The 17329-nt window shown below is 42.8% G+C and overlaps 1 protein-coding gene across 6 annotated transcripts in view; it reads right to left on the reverse strand.

The window, feature by feature from the left end:
- plekhh2 (pleckstrin homology domain containing, family H (with MyTH4 domain) member 2) overlaps window positions 1-17329 on the reverse strand; it is a 68609-nt gene that overhangs the window by 34736 nt on the left and 16544 nt on the right. The gene's annotated exons all lie outside the window — the stretch shown is intronic.

The following is a 17329-nucleotide window of genomic DNA, read 5'->3' on the forward strand; positions in this document are numbered from 1 at the left end:
AGAGAATATTGAATGATCCCCAATGATCCATCGCAACTCTCAAAAATGTTTTCAACATACATCTGCAATATGATAGTCTAGAAACTAAAGCTTTGGTTGTCTCCCTCTCAGGCTTCTATGTCTTCTCCCTGGACCTCCTCAATGTACACCTCTTAAACAACGGACTCTGAGGCCTCATCTTCACTGTCACTTTCCAACCTTGTTGAGGATGGCTCCTTGTCACGCTCAAAAAGCCTCAAATTAGCCCGGATGGCCACCACTTTTTCAACCTTGTATTGGTCAGCCTGTTGCGTGCTTTGGTGTGTGTGTTCCCAAACAAGGACCAGTTGCGCTCTGAGCGGGCTGATGTTGGTGGGATTTGGAGGATGATGAAGGCAACAAGGGAAAGAGCCTCAGATCCACAAAGTCCCTTCCACCAGGTGGCTGATGAGATACAGTGCCTTGCGAAAGTATTCGGCCCCCTTGAACTTTGCGACCTTTTGCCACATTTCAGGCTTCAAACATAAAGATATAAAATTGTATTTTTTGTGAAGAATCAACAACAAGTGGGACACAACCATGAAGTGGAACGACATTTATTGGATATTTCAAACTTTTTTAACAAAACAAAAACTGAAAAATTGGGCGTGCAAAATTATTCAGCCCCCTTAAGTTAAATACTTTGTAGCGCCACCTTTTGCTGCGATTACAGCTGTAAGTCGCTTGGGGTATGTCTCTATCAGTTTTGCACATCGAGAGACTGAAATTTGTTCTCATTCCTCCTTGCAAAACAGCTCAAGCTCAGTGAGGTTGGATGGAGAGCATTTGTGAACAGCAGTTTTCAGTTCTTTCCACAGATTCTCGATTGGATTCAGGTCTGGACTTTGACTTGGCCATTCTAACACCTGGATATGTTTATTTTTGAACCATTCCATTGTAGATTTTGCTTTATGTTTTGGATCATTGTCTTGTTGGAAGACAAATCTCCGTCCCAGTCTCAGGTCTTTTGCAGACTCCATCAGGTTTTCTTCCAGAATGGTTCTGTATTTGGCTCCATCCATCTTCCCATCAATTTTAACCATCTTCCCTGTCCCTGCTGAAGAAAAGCAGGCCCAAACCATGATGCTGCCACCACCATGTTTGACAGTGGGGATGGTGTGTTCAGCTGTGTTGCTTTTACGCCAAACATAACGTTTTGCATTGTTGCCAAAAAGTTCAATTTTGGTTTCATCTGACCAGAGCACCTTCTTCCACATGTTTGTTGTGTCTCCCAGGTGGCTTGTGGCAAACTTTAAACAACATTTTTTATGGATATCTTTAAGAAATGGCTTTCTTCTTGCCACTCTTCCATAAAGGCCAGATTTGTGAAATATACGACTGATTGTTGTCCTATGGACAGAGTCTCCCACCTCAGCTGTAGATCTCTGCAGTTCATCCAGAGTGATCATGGGCCTCTTGGCTGCATCTCTGATCAGTCTTCTCCTTGTATGAGCTGAAAGTTTAGAGGGACGGCCAGGTCTTGGTAGATTTGGAGTGGTCTGATACTCCTTCCATTTCAATATTATCGCTTGCACAGTGCTCCTTGGGATGTTTAAAGCTTGGGAAATCTTTTTGTATCCAAATCCGGCTTTAAACTTCTTCACAACAGTATCTCGGACCTGCCTGGTGTGTTCCTTGTTCTTCATGATGCTCTCTGCGCTTTTAACGGACCTCTGAGACTATCACAGTGCAGGTGCATTTATACGGAGACTTGATTACACACAGGTGGATTGTATTTATCATCATTAGTCATTTAGGTCAACATTGGATCATTCAGAGATCCTCACTGGACTTCTGGAGAGAGTTTGCTGCACTGAAAGTAAAGGGGCTGAATAATTTTGCACGCCCAATTTTTCAGTTTTTGATTTGTTAAAAAAGTTTGAAATATCCAATAAATGTCGTTCCACTTCATGATTGTGTCCCACTTGTTGTTGATTCTTCACAAAAAAATACAGTTTTATATCTTTATGTTTGAAGCCTGAAATGTGGCAAAAGGTCGCAAAGTTCAAGGGGGCCGAATACTTTCGCAAGGCACTGTATGTTGGCATGACTGCCATATTGCATCGCCATCCCAAAGCCCTTGCTTGGAAGTGTACTTCGCCAGACTGCCAAGAACCTTGTCCTCATTCAGGCCAAGGTGGCGAGACACGGTAGTGATGATACCATAGGCCTTGTTGATCTCTGCACCAGACAGGATGATCTTGCCAGCATACTTGGGGTCCAACATGTATACTGCGGCGTGTAAGTCTGAACATCAGACAGGTTGGCATTGTCTCCCTCAATCTGTGCAATGGCTACTGCTATAGGTTTCAGGAGTTTCAGGCTGCTTACCATTCTCTCCCAAAATACATCATCCAGGAGGATCCTTTTGATGGGGCAGACTGTGATATGGCCATTTCTTGGAGAGACTCCTTCCCCTCCAGGAGACTGTCAAACATGCTGACAACACAATCCCAACAGGTGCTGCTGGTCAGCTTCAATGTGGTGCTCTTATTCTTCTCACTTTGCTTGGTGAGGTAGATTGCTGCTATAACTTGATGACCCTTCACAAACCTAACCATTTCCTTGGCTCTATTGTAGAGTGTATCCATTGTTTTCAGTTGCATGATGTCCTTGAGGAGCAGATTCAAGGCATGAGCAGCACAGCCAATGGGTGTGATGTGAGGGTAGGACTCCTCCACTTTAGACCAAGCAGCCTTCATGTTCGCAACATTGTCTGTCACCAGTGCAAATACCTTCTCTGTCCAAGGTAATTGATGACTGCCTTCAGCTCATCTGCAATGTAGAGACTGGTGTGTCTGTTGTCCCTTGTGTCTGTGCTCTTGTAGAGTACTGGTTGAGGGGTGGAGATGATGTAGTTAATTCTTCCTTGCTCACGAAACATTCGACCACTCACCAGAGATGATTCCAATACAGTCTGCTTTCGCTATGATTTGCTTGACCTTCACTTGAACTCTATTGAACTCTGCATCCTGCAAATGAGTAGATAAAGCATGACTGGTTGGAGGGGTGTATGCTGGGAGAAGAACATTCAGAAATCTCTTCCAATACACATTGCCTGTGAGCATCAGAGGTGAACCAGTTGCATACACAGCTCGAGCAAGACATTTTTCAGCATTTCTCTGACTACGTTCCTCCATTGAGTAAAAAAAACTCCTGATTCCAGGAGGACCATAAGCTGTTGCTATCGATAAGGTGTCTGATTCATCATTTTCACCTCTAATAGAAGTAGAGGGACTTTTGTCAGAGGTTGCTTGTTGTGAGCGCTGAGGGAACTTTATGCACTTGGCCAGATGATTCTGCGTCTTTGCATTCTTCACATACGATTTGGTGCAGTATTTGCAAAGGTGCACAGCATTTCCTTCTACATTAATTGCAGTGAAATGTCTCCACACATCAGATAATGCCCGTGGAATTTTCCTGTAAAGATTAGAAACCATTTTGTAAAACAAAATGAAATACAATTCCATGTACAAATAAATAGTTAAGCAGTTAGATTAATCAACTCATTTGTAAGATAGATTTTTTTTTAAATGAAACATGTTTGGAAACAGGTGAATTAACACTCCTCGGTTAGCAGGCTCAAGCAAGCTAAAACCAACATGGTAGCAAAAACTAACTAGCAGAAACTGTTAACAAGTTAGACATTAAACACACTTTGCTGTAGGCTACTATTTACTAGTTAACAAAAAATATTGTCATATAAAATATATTCACCCCACCCAGTATTGTAATCAAAACTTACCAGAAAGCATGTAGTCCTTGGCTCAGACAGTGTAGTAGTGTGGGCTCAATAGCATCTCATTAGTGTGCAAGATCTTGAGAATCAGCTGTACATGTTATGGAAGAATGCACTGCTCATGTGATGGAAGAATGCACTTTGCATTTGCAATTCTGTTGAATTGGGGATAGTTGAACCAAAATATGCCACAAAACCTAGAATTGCCATTTGTGTATCCCACAAAAAAGGTTCACTGTTAAGCTAAATTCCTCAAATTCCAGGGCTTAACTTCCCTTGGAAAATCTCTGAAAAAACTGTAGATTTACCATAAAGTTTCCAACCCTAGTTATACTACATAATTAATAAGTTGTATGCCTCCACTACACTACTTTGATACGCAACAGAAGGGATTAAGAAGCGAGTATAGCAATCCCCACTGACAAAAAGTGGGTATAGGGTGTATACCTGTGTATAGCCTCCACTTCCTTTGTTTTATAAAAAGTGCACTTTCCTACATCAATCAATCACATTTATAAAGCCCTTTTTACATCAGCCGATGTCACAAAGTGCCATACGGCGACCCAGCCTAATACCCTAAGCAGCAAGCAATGTAGATGTAGAAGCACGGTGGCAAGGAAAAACTCCTTAGAAAGGCCGGAACCTAGAGAGGAACCAGGCTCTGAGGGGTGGCCAGTCCTCACTACAAGAGTGCACTGGTTTTTACAGTTGGTGTCCTTTTAGCATCACACGCTGAAGGCCGATGTCCAATAGGTTCGCCACTGCACATACATGTCTATAATAGATATAAAGAGCTACAATTTCCCCGTTTACTATTAGTAAGCACGCAACTAACCCCCACTCTTCCCTACCAGCGAGTCAAGGAAATTCGGACAAAGAGGATATTTTTCAATGAAAGTAAAGGACAGTAATGTTACGAGTAAAGTAGGAATCCCAGGTTTCAATAGGCCATAACATATGAATGTTTCAAGAAAGGAGTGTATATATTTGTTGTGGTGAAGCTCTTTTATGTGCTGACTGAATGGAAGCTGATGATTGAGTTTTTTACTCCGCTGGTCTCAGGAAGAAGTTAGGAGTCCTCACTGTCCGATACCGAGTCAAGACCAAGTAAAAATGTATCTGACACGCGGACATCTTCTTCTTTAATGAGTTTTAACGGCGGTTGGCATCCAATAGATGTTGCATTACCGCCACCTACTAGCCTGGAGTACAACTCCATTATACAATTTACCCTACCATCTAACAACACACTCTCAAAAACATTTAAATAATAGAAAATAACACCATCCTACTCCACTATTTAAATCTACGTAGACCTACCACAGGGCAACAACCTGAAAGGAAGGGACACCACCACTCAACACACCCTGTAACTATTCTGATGTCAAGTCTCGCACACCCAAATATCTCTCTGCTGCTGCCACCACAACCTCAATTTTCTGCGATCTACGTTCCATCCCTGCAGTACAGTTGATAACCATTGCTATAAATGCTAAAAATCCGATCTTCTTGAAACATCTATCACTTGTTGGTTTATCCCTCTGTACTGGTACAGATCTACTTCTCACACCACTCCTCTCGGTATCCCTCCCCCTTGACCCATCTTCCTCTACTTTCGTCAATAAACTGGACAGTTTTATCTCAATCTCTTCATTCAAAGACTTAATCATGGACACTCTTACTGACAGTTGTGTCTGCTTTGTGTGATGTACTGTTGTCTATACCTAATAATGTTTGTACCATGTTTTGTGCTGCTACCATATTGTTGTTATGGGGCGGCAGCATAGCCTAGTGGTTAGAGCGTTGGACTAGTTGCAAGTTCTAACCCCTGAGCTGACAAGGTACAAATCCGTCGTTCTGCCCCTGAACAGGCACTAGGCCGTCATTGAAAATAAGAATTTGTTCTTAACTGACTTGCCTAGTTAAATAAAGGTTAAAAAAATTTGAATGTAGTGTTGCTACAGTGCTGTGTTTTCATGTGTTGCTGCCTTGCTAAGTTGCAGTCTTAGGTCTCTCTTTATGTTGTGTGTGTTTTGACCTATATTTATATTGTATTTATTTATTTTTATTCCCAGGCCCCCGTCCCCGCAGGAGGCCTTTCGGTAGGCTGTCATTCTAAATAAGAATTTGTTCTTAACTGACTTGCCTACATAAAAGGTACAAGTATTATTATTTTTAAATTCACTGCCTCAGCATATGACAACTTCTGCACTACTCTAACCGTGGAAACCTCAACCTGCCTCTCTCACACAGAACATTTCTGATCACCAGCCACACGGGCACCTCTACAATTAACACATACAACTACTTTCCCCAATGCTACACATTCCTTTGTCTCATGCCCTTCTGCACACTTCTCACATCTAGGAACCTCCCTCCTACACACTGCTGCCACGTGCCCATAAGCTTGACACCTGTAACAATGTAATGTATTCGGCACAAAAGCTCGTACAGGATAACTTACATATCCTAAGAACATCAAAACTCAAAAGAACAGACAATGACTCTTCTGTTTCACCACTCACGCCATCCTGTCTGCTCCACACCAAACAACGAGCAAAACAAACACAGGGAATCTTCCCCTTCAGTTGGTCAACTTCTACATTTACCGCTACCCCAGTAATCACTTCTTTCAATGGCACCATTTTCTTGAGCGCAAAACAATTCACATTTCTTGCCCGCATTCGTTTAACGCAGAGCGCCTTCTTCCTCTGACCAGCAGAAACACAAACAATTATTACAAGACCACTTCTGGTTACCCTCAGCGATTCCACAGCACCCAACTCTGTTTTCACCCACCCTGAAACCACAAATGGATCAGCCAAAAGCCAAGGGTCCACTTTTTCCAAAAACCTCACTCCTACTGTCACTGACTCATCTTTATCCTGACCCTCGGTAAAAGCCTCGGGCTCGAGAACTTCCTCACACCTACCACGTCCGATACTTAAACCTCATTCACTTCCATTTCTCCTCCTGTCTTCATCTCACTCAGCTTACACTTTCTACCATTCCTCTTTAACAAACATCTACCTTTTTCCCCCACCATTTTTTACCGACTCAAGCTCACTCTCTCTTCCTCCCTCTCTCTCTTAGACCTCCTCTGCCTCTCTTTTTCCCCGTCCATTCCTCCACTGTACTCCAAGTATACGTCTCCTTATGATAATACTGCACCTCTCCTGTGATAAATCTTGTTCTGGGCTTCTCAAGGGACACCATTAAACCGGCTGTCACAATCTCTGTACAATCAGAACGAACCCTTTGGGATGTAGCTCTCAACAGGGCATCCCACTAATAACGTTAGCTGCTTTGTCTTGAGGTTCTTCTTTTTCCAAAAGCTACTGCGACGCTTTTCCATTTTAAACAAGCGCGCTCTTCCACCCACCATCTCACCCTAGACTCGAACATACGATGGTGACTCCTTTTCTCTGTGGGTTGGTTGGGCTGCCACAACACACCTGGCTCCCAGACAAGACCCTCAAAAGTGGTCTCGAGACCGGACTCCTACAACACTGGTAGCAGGTGAACCAACTTTGGTTTGTGACTACTATGACTCCCCCATTGTAGTCAATTCAGTTGCAGTCACTCTATTACAGATTTCTGTAGGATGGAACATGGTTGAACAATTTATATATGCCTTAAAAAAAAATAATCTTAGCTTTCATTCGATTGACACCTAATTTGATGTGCCCAGGCCATATAGCGAGTACAGCTGTACTGTACACACACACACACCCACACACACACTTGTGTGTAAGGATACATCACTGTCCATCATTTCCTGAGCAGCTCTAATGGGACTTTGTTACTGGAATTTACACTGTGGTAATCTGTGTTATGGTCCATTACCAAGTCCCTGAAATAAACTCCCAGTCAGACAGCTAGAATGACAACGTCGAAATAACATGAACACACAATGTTTACACACTTGAAACACACACACAAAAAAGGACTCAACAGAAGCCATGTCAATGCACATAACCCCTAACATCTCTCCATCATTCCACCCTTCTACATCCTCACTGGATCCAAACTCCAGTTTGCCTACCATTCCTGGAATTCCGGGCCTGCCTCATTGTGGCCAGCCAACCAGCACCCCACACACACACACACACACACACACACAACCCTCCATCCACAGCCTAGCCAGCTCACAAAGCCTCCCTCTGTAGACACCAGGCCTACATATTTACTCCGCAGTAGCTCAACATCATAGCAGCTGAACACTACAGTAAAGCAATGGTAATAACTGATTTCCGTGCAGTGGCTCCATCAGCTATAGAGTCCTTCCAAACAGCAAACACTTGACTACTGGTGAGAGGGAGACTTGTGCTGAGGGGATAGAACTGTAGCCCTCACACACATCTCAGTGATTACAGCAGACACAGAGCCCCTTTGAGTCACCTACACAAACACACACGTCATATGCTCACACAAACACACTTGCGCACACACACGCTCATATATTCGCCCGCGCTCACATGCAGTATATGCCTGCACACGCACACATTCGAGCACACACACATGCATAGACATACACACATGCATAGACACGCACACACACACACGTCTGTCATGGGGAGGAAACCAGTGGAGAACCAAGCAAATATCTCAAGGTTAGAGACGTAGGCGGAATCCCATCTTGAGATTGGTGGCGGCTGGGCTTGCTCTGAAATCGGAAGCATATGTCTGTGTGAACACTGCAGGGGGTGTGGAGAGGCAGCACAGTCTTACTAAAGAGATACAACTGGCTTTTCTCTCTGAGTGTTTGTGTTAGTGCGTGTGCATGTTTGTTTGTGTGTTTATATGTGTGTGTGTGTATGTGTGTGCCTACGATAACAGACTTCTCTTTTGCCACTGAGTTTGCGGATGCTATTGCCATCCTACTGTAAGTACAACAGTCTGGCCATCGGTAAGGTAAAACTATGGTGGTCCACTCTACTTACTTCACAGCCTTGAGTGTGATTGACATGCCCTTGTCAGAGAGATGATTGGTCCACGTGACATTTAACCCCAACACCCCCACAGGAGGCCACCACCCACATAAATGTGGAATCAATCTGGGAGTGAAAGGCAGGAAGTGGGGGGAACGCTAAAACCAGAGCACATTTCTCCACCCCAAATGTGGTTCCTGTCTTTTAACATGTGTGTGTGTGTCGGGATCTGGACCATAAAAGTAGGCCACTGAACGTCCAGGTCCCAAATACTTCATCCTCCCTTTCTGTGTCGACTCTACTGCTCAGGGTTCTACTGTAGTGGTGAGTGGACTTACTCAGTAAAAAGGCGACAGCAGGAGTAGTATTAAAAGGGCCTGTGAGTGAGAGTGAGACTGAGTATAGGAGACAGAGAGCGAGAGAATGAGAGGAAAATAGTCTGGGACAGAGAGAGAGTAAGAGAGAAACGGAGAGCGAGAGAGACTGAAAGGGGTAGGGAGAGAGGGTGCAAAGCAGCATCCTGGGAAAATAAAACACACATGGTCTCTTTGTCTCCAGTATGAGCTGTGTGGACCACTGTTCCAGCTGGCTAGTTCAGGGGCCAAAACCAACGCCCTACCTAGCCCTCCACTACCTCCCCAAAATACCACAGGCAAGGTGTGGGTGAAAGGAAATCATTACAGAGAGTGAGAGAAGGGAGAGAGTGAGGGAAAGTTGAGTCAAAATAGAGTGAGAAGAAAACGTAAGTGTGGGAGGGTGAGAGAGAGAGACAGAGAGAGAAAAACTAGTTGTGACCCACATTCTTCCATCGTTCCAAACATGGAGAAATGTAGACTGTCTCTCTCTCTGCCTCGGTCACTTCCTGTGCAACACGCTCTCTGTTTACAAACCCAGGAATTTCCTCCCCTGGGCCGCCAAATGATTACAAGAGCGTTTATTTCTACTCCGTCTCTCCGTTCCCCCTTTCTTTACCTTCACTCTCTACTACTTGACCAACGTCCCAGGTTTTCCTACAAATGTGTACCTTCTCTCTATTCCCTTAGTGAGATACTCAGAGCTTTCTGGTAGCGGTGATGACATCAGTGTGGTTGGTGGTCTTTCTTTATCTTGATGCTTCATCTCGTTTCACCTACCCAGCACACCACTCCGGATCTCAAGTCCTCTATTAACGAGAGAAAAGCTCCACTCTACTCGCGTCTCGCTAACACAACTGTAGAGCACTGTACCACAAAAAGAAACACACCTTCGGCCTGGGTCACATTAATACTGCACTGCCCACTCAGCAAACTAGCTCCCCCCCCCCACACACAACCTGGTGGCACCTGATGCTACCTGATCCTGATGAGCCATACATTTAAATAAGTTTTATGAGCCCTATATTAAAGACATTTTATGAGCCCAAGCCCGAAAAAGCCCAAATGATTGTGCCATTATCCAATAGGCCTACATTGCCTATAATATATAGGCTACCACACTTCACACACAAGATACAACAGAAAAACATAGAAGCCCATAGATGTAGCTATGCTCTCTTGGGTAAATAAATGATACAAGCTCCAGTAGGCTAATATTTTTGAAGGTGGACTGTATTACTGTACTGTATTATATATGACTGAAATTGCTGGGAGAGAACATGCAAAGATGGTGCAGGACATGCAGCCTACAAAGTTACAATTATAAGGCTAGAAAATTTGATTTCACTTGGAAATATAGTAGGGCCTAGTTTACATTTGTATAATTAGAAGGCTGACGCATATCTAGGGCACCTTTCATAATATTTCCTACTGTGCTACATCGCTTTTAACAGTTAAATGAAATACGTTTCGTGGTCCTCATTTTCATCGTCGTAATGACATGCTTGAATAATTAAGGACTAGAACCAGATGCAGACGGCTTTCACTTCTCTTCACGAAGATTGCATGGTTATGGGTGACGGGTCTAAATTAATAACTGACACAGCCATCACGCATTCGCTCTTCTCCCCATGAGTTCTACTGGCTGCTGAAAACAAGAGCTTGCATCCTTTTTCTAATAGCCTTTTAGTAGGATATAAGAAAGGCACCCAAACTCTTAGTCGTGGGAATAAGAGCTAAGGAGCATTTTTTTAAGGCCAGCGGTGCACAGGTGCGTATTGCACAAGAGACAGAGGCTATACACCTATGCATAGCCCATCATTCATTCGATATATGGCTAATACCGCATTGAATGAATTACCTGAAAGGGGTAGGCTAGGACATCTATATGAAAAGGATGATCTATTTTGAATGGAATTGTTGGAATGGAATTGTTGGAGAGAGAGAGAGAGAGAGACTGCGAGAGCGTGTTCCCGTAAATCTACGTAGTTTTGTCCTTGAGCTGTTCTTGTCTATTAATGTTCTGTATTATGTCATGTTTTGTGTGGACCCCCTAATAAAATACCAAATACCGTATGCACTGATTTAAAGCAACTATATTCGAGTGAAATAAATAAAAATGTACTTATAAAAAAAACTAAGATGGCTCCCGATAAGCAGATGGCGATGTGTAAATTAGACGCGCATTCAGTCATTATATTACGGTATCATAGGCTATGCTGCAGCAAATATAGGCCTACCTGTCACAAGAAAAAAACATGAGATGAAACATGCATTGTGAACTGCGCTCCGCCTGAGATGAGCTGTCTGTCCCGCCCTCAGCGTTGATAATTGATCATGCAAAAAGAAGGCTGTAGAGAAGCCAGATTTAGACATTTTATATAACTTAACAGTTCCATTTCACATCATGCTGTTCATAGAAATAATTTATTGTAATTTACCAGTTTCTCGCTGTTATTGATCCCGGGGAAAAGGGAGTGGGTTTGGGCGGGAAATATTGGTATAGCTCGTTAACCCGTTATCCGATATTCAACCCTACCCCTGAACCCTGGTGTATGTTTATGGTGTTTTCATTTTACATTTTTATTTAACCTTTACTTAACTAGGCAAGTCAGTAAAAAAAAAATTGTATTTACAATTTAGAAGTTATGAGGCCTACATTGTTATGAGGCCTATATTACACATGCAGTGCCTTGCAAAAGTATTCTTCCCCCTTGGCGTTTTTCATATTTTGTTGCATTAACAACCTGTAATTTAAATGGATTTTTATTAGGATTTCATGTAATGGACATACACAAAATAGTCCAAATTGGTGAAATGAAAAAAAAAAAACTTCAAAAAAATAATCTAACAGAAAAGTGGTGTTATGAAGCTCCTAAATAAGATCTGGTGCAACCAATTACCTTCAGAAGTCACATAATTAGTTAAGTGAAGTCCACCTGTGTGCAATCTAAGTGTCACATGATCTGTCACATGATCTCAGTATATATACACCTGTTCTGAAAGGCCCCCAGAGTCTGCAACATCACTAAGCAAGGGGTACCATGAAGACCAAGGAGCTCTCCATATAGGTTAGGGACAAAGTTGTGGAGAAGAACAGATCAGGGTTGGATTATAAAAAAGTATCAGAAACTTTGAACATCCCACAGAGCACCATTAAAACCATTATTAAAAAATGGAAAGAATATGGCATCACAACAAACCTGCCAAGAGAGGGTCGCCCACCAAAACTCATGAACCAGGCAAGGAGGGCATTAATCAAAGAGGCAACAAAGAGACCAAAGATAACCCTGAAGGAGCTGCAAAGCTCCACAGCGGAGATAGGAGTTTCTGTCCATAGGACCACTTTAAGCCGTACACTCCACAGAGCTGGGCTTTACGGAAGAGTGTCCAGAAAAAAAGTCATTGCTTCAAGAAAAAAACAAGCAAACGCGTTTGGTGTTCGCCAAAAGGCATGTGGGAGACTCCCCAAACATATGGAAGAAGGTACTCTGATCAGATGAGACTAAAATTGAGCTTTTGGCAATCAAGGAAAACACTATGTCTGGCATTAACCCAACACCTCTCATCACCCCGAGAACACCATGCCCAAAGGGAAGCATGGTGGTGGCAGCATCATGCTATGGGGATGTTTTTCCATCGGCAGGGACTGGGAAACTGGTCAGAATTGAAGGAATGATGGATGGCGCTAAATACAGAGAAAATCTTGAGGGAAATCCGTTTCAGTCTTCCAGAGATTTGAGACTGGGACAGAGGTTCACCTTCCAGCAGGACTATGACCCTAAGCATACTGCTAAAGCAACACTCAAGTGGTTTAAGGGGAAACATTTAAATGTCTTGGAATGGCCTAGTCAAAGCCCAGACCTCAATCCAATTGAGAATCTGTGGTATCACTTAAAATTGCTGTACATCACCAGGACGCATCCAACTTGAAGGAGCTGGAGCAGTTTTGCCTTGAAGAATGGGCAAAAATCCCAGTGGCTAGATGTGCCAAGTTTATAGAGACATAGCAGCTGTAATTGTATAGAAACTTGCAGCTGTAATTGCTGCAAAAGGTGGCTCTACAAAGTATTGACTTTTTGGGGGGGGGGGGGGGTGAATAGTTATGAAGGTTAAAATGTTCTTTTTTTTATCCTTTTTATTTCTTGTCTGTTTTCCCTAAAAATCTTAAAAATCTTAAAAAATGTCACAAAGCATCTTCAAAGTGGTAGGCATGTTGTGTAAATCAAATGATACAATCTGGAATTAAAATTAAGGGGGGTTTGTAAGGCAACAAAATAGGAAAAATGCCAAGGGGGTGAATACTTTCGCAGGCCACTGTATATTACATGGTTAATGATGAAATATGGGAAAGATATCATTCTTTCAAATAGTTAAATTGTTCAAAATGCACCCAATCAACTTCAATACACCATAGGCCTAAACAAAAGCACAATCATTTTCCTAAAGATTGTTTGGCTCAACAACTGAGCGGTAACTGTAATTCAATAAAGTCAGTGGCATCCCAGAATGCATTGCGTGATGGAGCCCTGTGGTCAGGCTGCTGTTTACATTAACCTCTAATCAGGCCTCCCTGGAGACCTCAGAACTAGGCCAGCGAACTACAGGGGCCAAGCTGGCCCACCCCACCATGCAGGCCAGACCAGACCATGGCTTGGGCCGTCTCTCTCTTTCGCTCACTCTGTATCTCTCTGGGTCGTTCCACCTCAAAAGCACAAGAAAGATAATTTTGACACCCACCATCTCAGATTGTTCTGAAATAGTTTCTGTTCTTAGAAACGGATAGTATTAAATAGCATTCCTTCCACATTATTTTGTTGAAATATAATTTGATTTCTGAGAAATGAAGCAAATAGATTGCATCCAAATTGGCCATTTTAATTGACAGGTTATTCAATAAGTACACTGAGTGTCCTAATATTGAGTTGCACCCTCTTTTGCCCTCAGAACAGCCTCAATTTACCAGTCGTGGACTCTACAAGGTGTCAAAAGCATTCCACAGGGATGCTGGCCCATGTCGACTCCAACGCTTCCCACAGTTGTGTCAAGTTGGCTGGATGTCCTTTGGGTGGTGGACCATTCTTTATACACACGGGAAACTGTTGAGCGTGAAAAATCCACACTCAAACCAGTGGACCTGGCAGCTACTACCATTCCCAGTTCAAAGGGCACTTACAGTGCATTCGGAAAGTATTCAGACCCCTTCCCTTTTCCCACATTTTGCTAAGTTACAGCGTTATTCTAAAATTGATTAGATTAAATGTTTTCCTCATCAATCTACCCCATAATGACAAAGCAAAAACAGAGTCCTTATTTACATAAGTATTTAGTCCCTTTGCTATGAGACTCGAAATTGAGCTCAGGTGCATCCTGTTTCCATTCATTTGTCATCCTTGAGATGTTTCTACAACTTGATTGGAGTCCACCTGTGGTAAATTAAATTGATTGGACATGATTTGGAAAAGCACGTATCTGTCTATATAAGGTCCCACAGTTGACAGTGTCAGAGCAAAAACCAAGCCCTGAGGTCGAAGGAATTGTCCTTAGAGATCCGAGACAGGATTGTGTCGAGACACAGATCTGGGGAAGGGTACCAAAACATTTCTGCAGCATTGAAGGTCACCAAGAGCACAGTGTTCTCCATCATCCTTAAATGGAAGAAGTTTGGAACCACCAAGACTCTTCCTAGAGCTGGCCGCCCGGACAAACTGAGGCCTGAATTCCAAGTGTCAGGAGGGAACCTGGCACCATTCCTACGGTGAAGCATGGTGATGACAGCATCATGCTGCAGGGATGTTTTTCAGCGGCAGGGACTGGGAGACCAGTCAGGATCGAGGGAAAGATGAACGGAGCAAAGTACAGAGACCCTTGATGAAAACCCGGCTCCAGAGTGCTCAGGACCTCTGACTGGGGCGAAGGTTCACCTTCCAACAGGACAACGACCCTAAGCACACAGCCAAGACAATGCAGGAGTGGCTTTGGGACAAGTCTCTGAATGTCCTTGAGTGGCCCAGCCAGAGCCCGGACTTAAACCCGATCTAACATATCCGAAGAAGGTTGGACTGAAAACCCACAGGACAGTAGATCTCCAGGAAGAGGGTTGCACTGAAAACCCTCAGGACAGTAGATCTCCAAGAAGAGGGTTGGACTGAAAACCCACAGGACAGTAGATCTCCAGGAAAAGGGTTGCACTGAAAACCCACAGGACAGTAGATCTCCAAGAAGAGGGTTGCACTGAAAACCCACAGGACAGTAGATCTCCAGGCAGAGGGTTGCGCTGAAAACCCACAAGACTTTAGATCTCCAGGAAGAGGGTTGGGCAACCCTGCTCTACACTGATTAAAGTGGATTCAACAAGCAACATCAAATAAGGGATCATAGCTTTCACCTGGACCCAGGTGTTCCTAACATTTTTCTAACAATGTGTTAGACATAAGGAATGGTCAAAAACAAAAAAAACACGGACCCCCCCCCCCCCACGCATATCCCACCCCAACAATAAGTATATAGTATCAGTTCTCTGTCTGACAAGTAATGTGGAGATGCAGCTCAGATTATTGTTTCCTTATCCTCTGTAATGTATTCTCAGTGAATTTGGTCATGTTTTTTTCCTGTTGTTCAGAGAAATTACTCATTGAAGTTGATAGGTTTATGTCCTTGTAGGCAGAGCTGCAAAGAAAAAGCCATATCTCAAAAAATAAAAGATTAAGATGGGCAAAAGAACAGACACTGGACAGAGATACAACTTTTTCTTTGCAACTCTGCCTAGAAGGCCAGCATCCCAGAGTCGCCTCTTCACTGTTGACGTTGAGACTGGTGTTTTGCGGATACTACTTAATGAAGCTGCCAGTTGAGGACATGTGAGGCGTCTGTTTCTCAAACTAGACACTCTAATGTACTTGTCCTCTTGCTCAGTTGTGCCCCCGGGGCCTCCCACGCCCATTATTATTCTGGTTATTAACTGGTTAGCCAGTTTGCGCTGTTCTGTGAAGGGAGTAGTACACAGCATTGTACGAGATCTTCAGTTTCTTGGCAATTTCTGGCATGGAATTGCCTTCATTTCTCAGAACAAGAATAGACTGACGAGTTTCAGAAGAAAGTTATTTGTTTCTGGCAATTTTGAGTCTGTAATCGAACCCACAAATGCTGATGCTCCAGATACTCAACTAGTCTAAAGAAGGACAGTTTTATTGCTTCTTTAATCACGACAACAGTTTTCAGCTGTGCTAACATAATTCCAAAAGGGTTTTCTAATGATCAATTATCCTTTTAAAATGATCAACTTGGATTAGCTAACACAACATGCCATTGGAACACAGGAGTGATGGTTGCTGATAATGGACCTCTGTACGCCCATGTAGATATTCATTTTTTTTTTAAATCCGCAGTTTCCAGCTACAATAACCATTTACAACATTAACAATGTTCACACTGTATTTTGGATCAATTTTATGTTATTTTAATGGACAAAAAATGTGCTTCTCCTTCAAAAACAAGGACATTTCTAAGTGACCCCAAACTTTTGAACGGTAATGTAATATATAGCTTTAACTCTGCATTTTTGGAAAAGGAGAAGTAAGTAAGCATTTCACTGTTACCGTCTGTTGTTAATGAAGCATGTGAGAAATACAATTAGATTAGATAAAGGCTAAAAAGTTAGCATTTGAAGGAAACCAATTTGGGTACACTATCCCTTTAATGTTGAGAGGGTGGGGGTTCTTTAAAAAAACAAACACATAATAGCAAGAACATCACCATTTAGTGCTCAGAACCTGGTAATATCAGAATGCAGAATGGGACATAAACCTAACAACCTCAATGACACATTTCTCTGAACAGGTGGGGGGGAAAAAACATCACCAAATTCACTACATTACATAGGATGAACAAACAATATTCCGAGCCACAGCTCCATACTACTAGTCAGACATAGAGAATTGATACGGTCTAGTTGCTGTTGGTTTGAGAGGTTGCTGTTGGTTTGACGTGGGGGGTTTCCGTGGGTGGCTTTTTACAACTTCTTTGAATTCCTCGTGTCTTACTCATTGTAAGAAAAAGTTTGGTCCAAATCAGATGTTAAAATATTTGACTATCATATGAATCCTATGAATTAAAAATGGCCAATTTGGCTCCAACCAATCTCAGATATTAAATTATATTTCAACAAAATAATGTCGCAGGAATGCTAATCTTATCTGTTTCTAACTATAGAAACAATTTCAGAACATTCTGAGATGGTGGGTGTCATGGCTTCCTGGAATGACACACACACACACACACACACACAC

Source organism: Oncorhynchus mykiss, chromosome 1 (genome assembly GCF_057628025.1).
Source record: "Oncorhynchus mykiss isolate SJ-2025 chromosome 1, ASM5762802v1, whole genome shotgun sequence".
NCBI classification, from domain to species: Eukaryota; Metazoa; Chordata; class Actinopteri; order Salmoniformes; family Salmonidae; genus Oncorhynchus; species Oncorhynchus mykiss.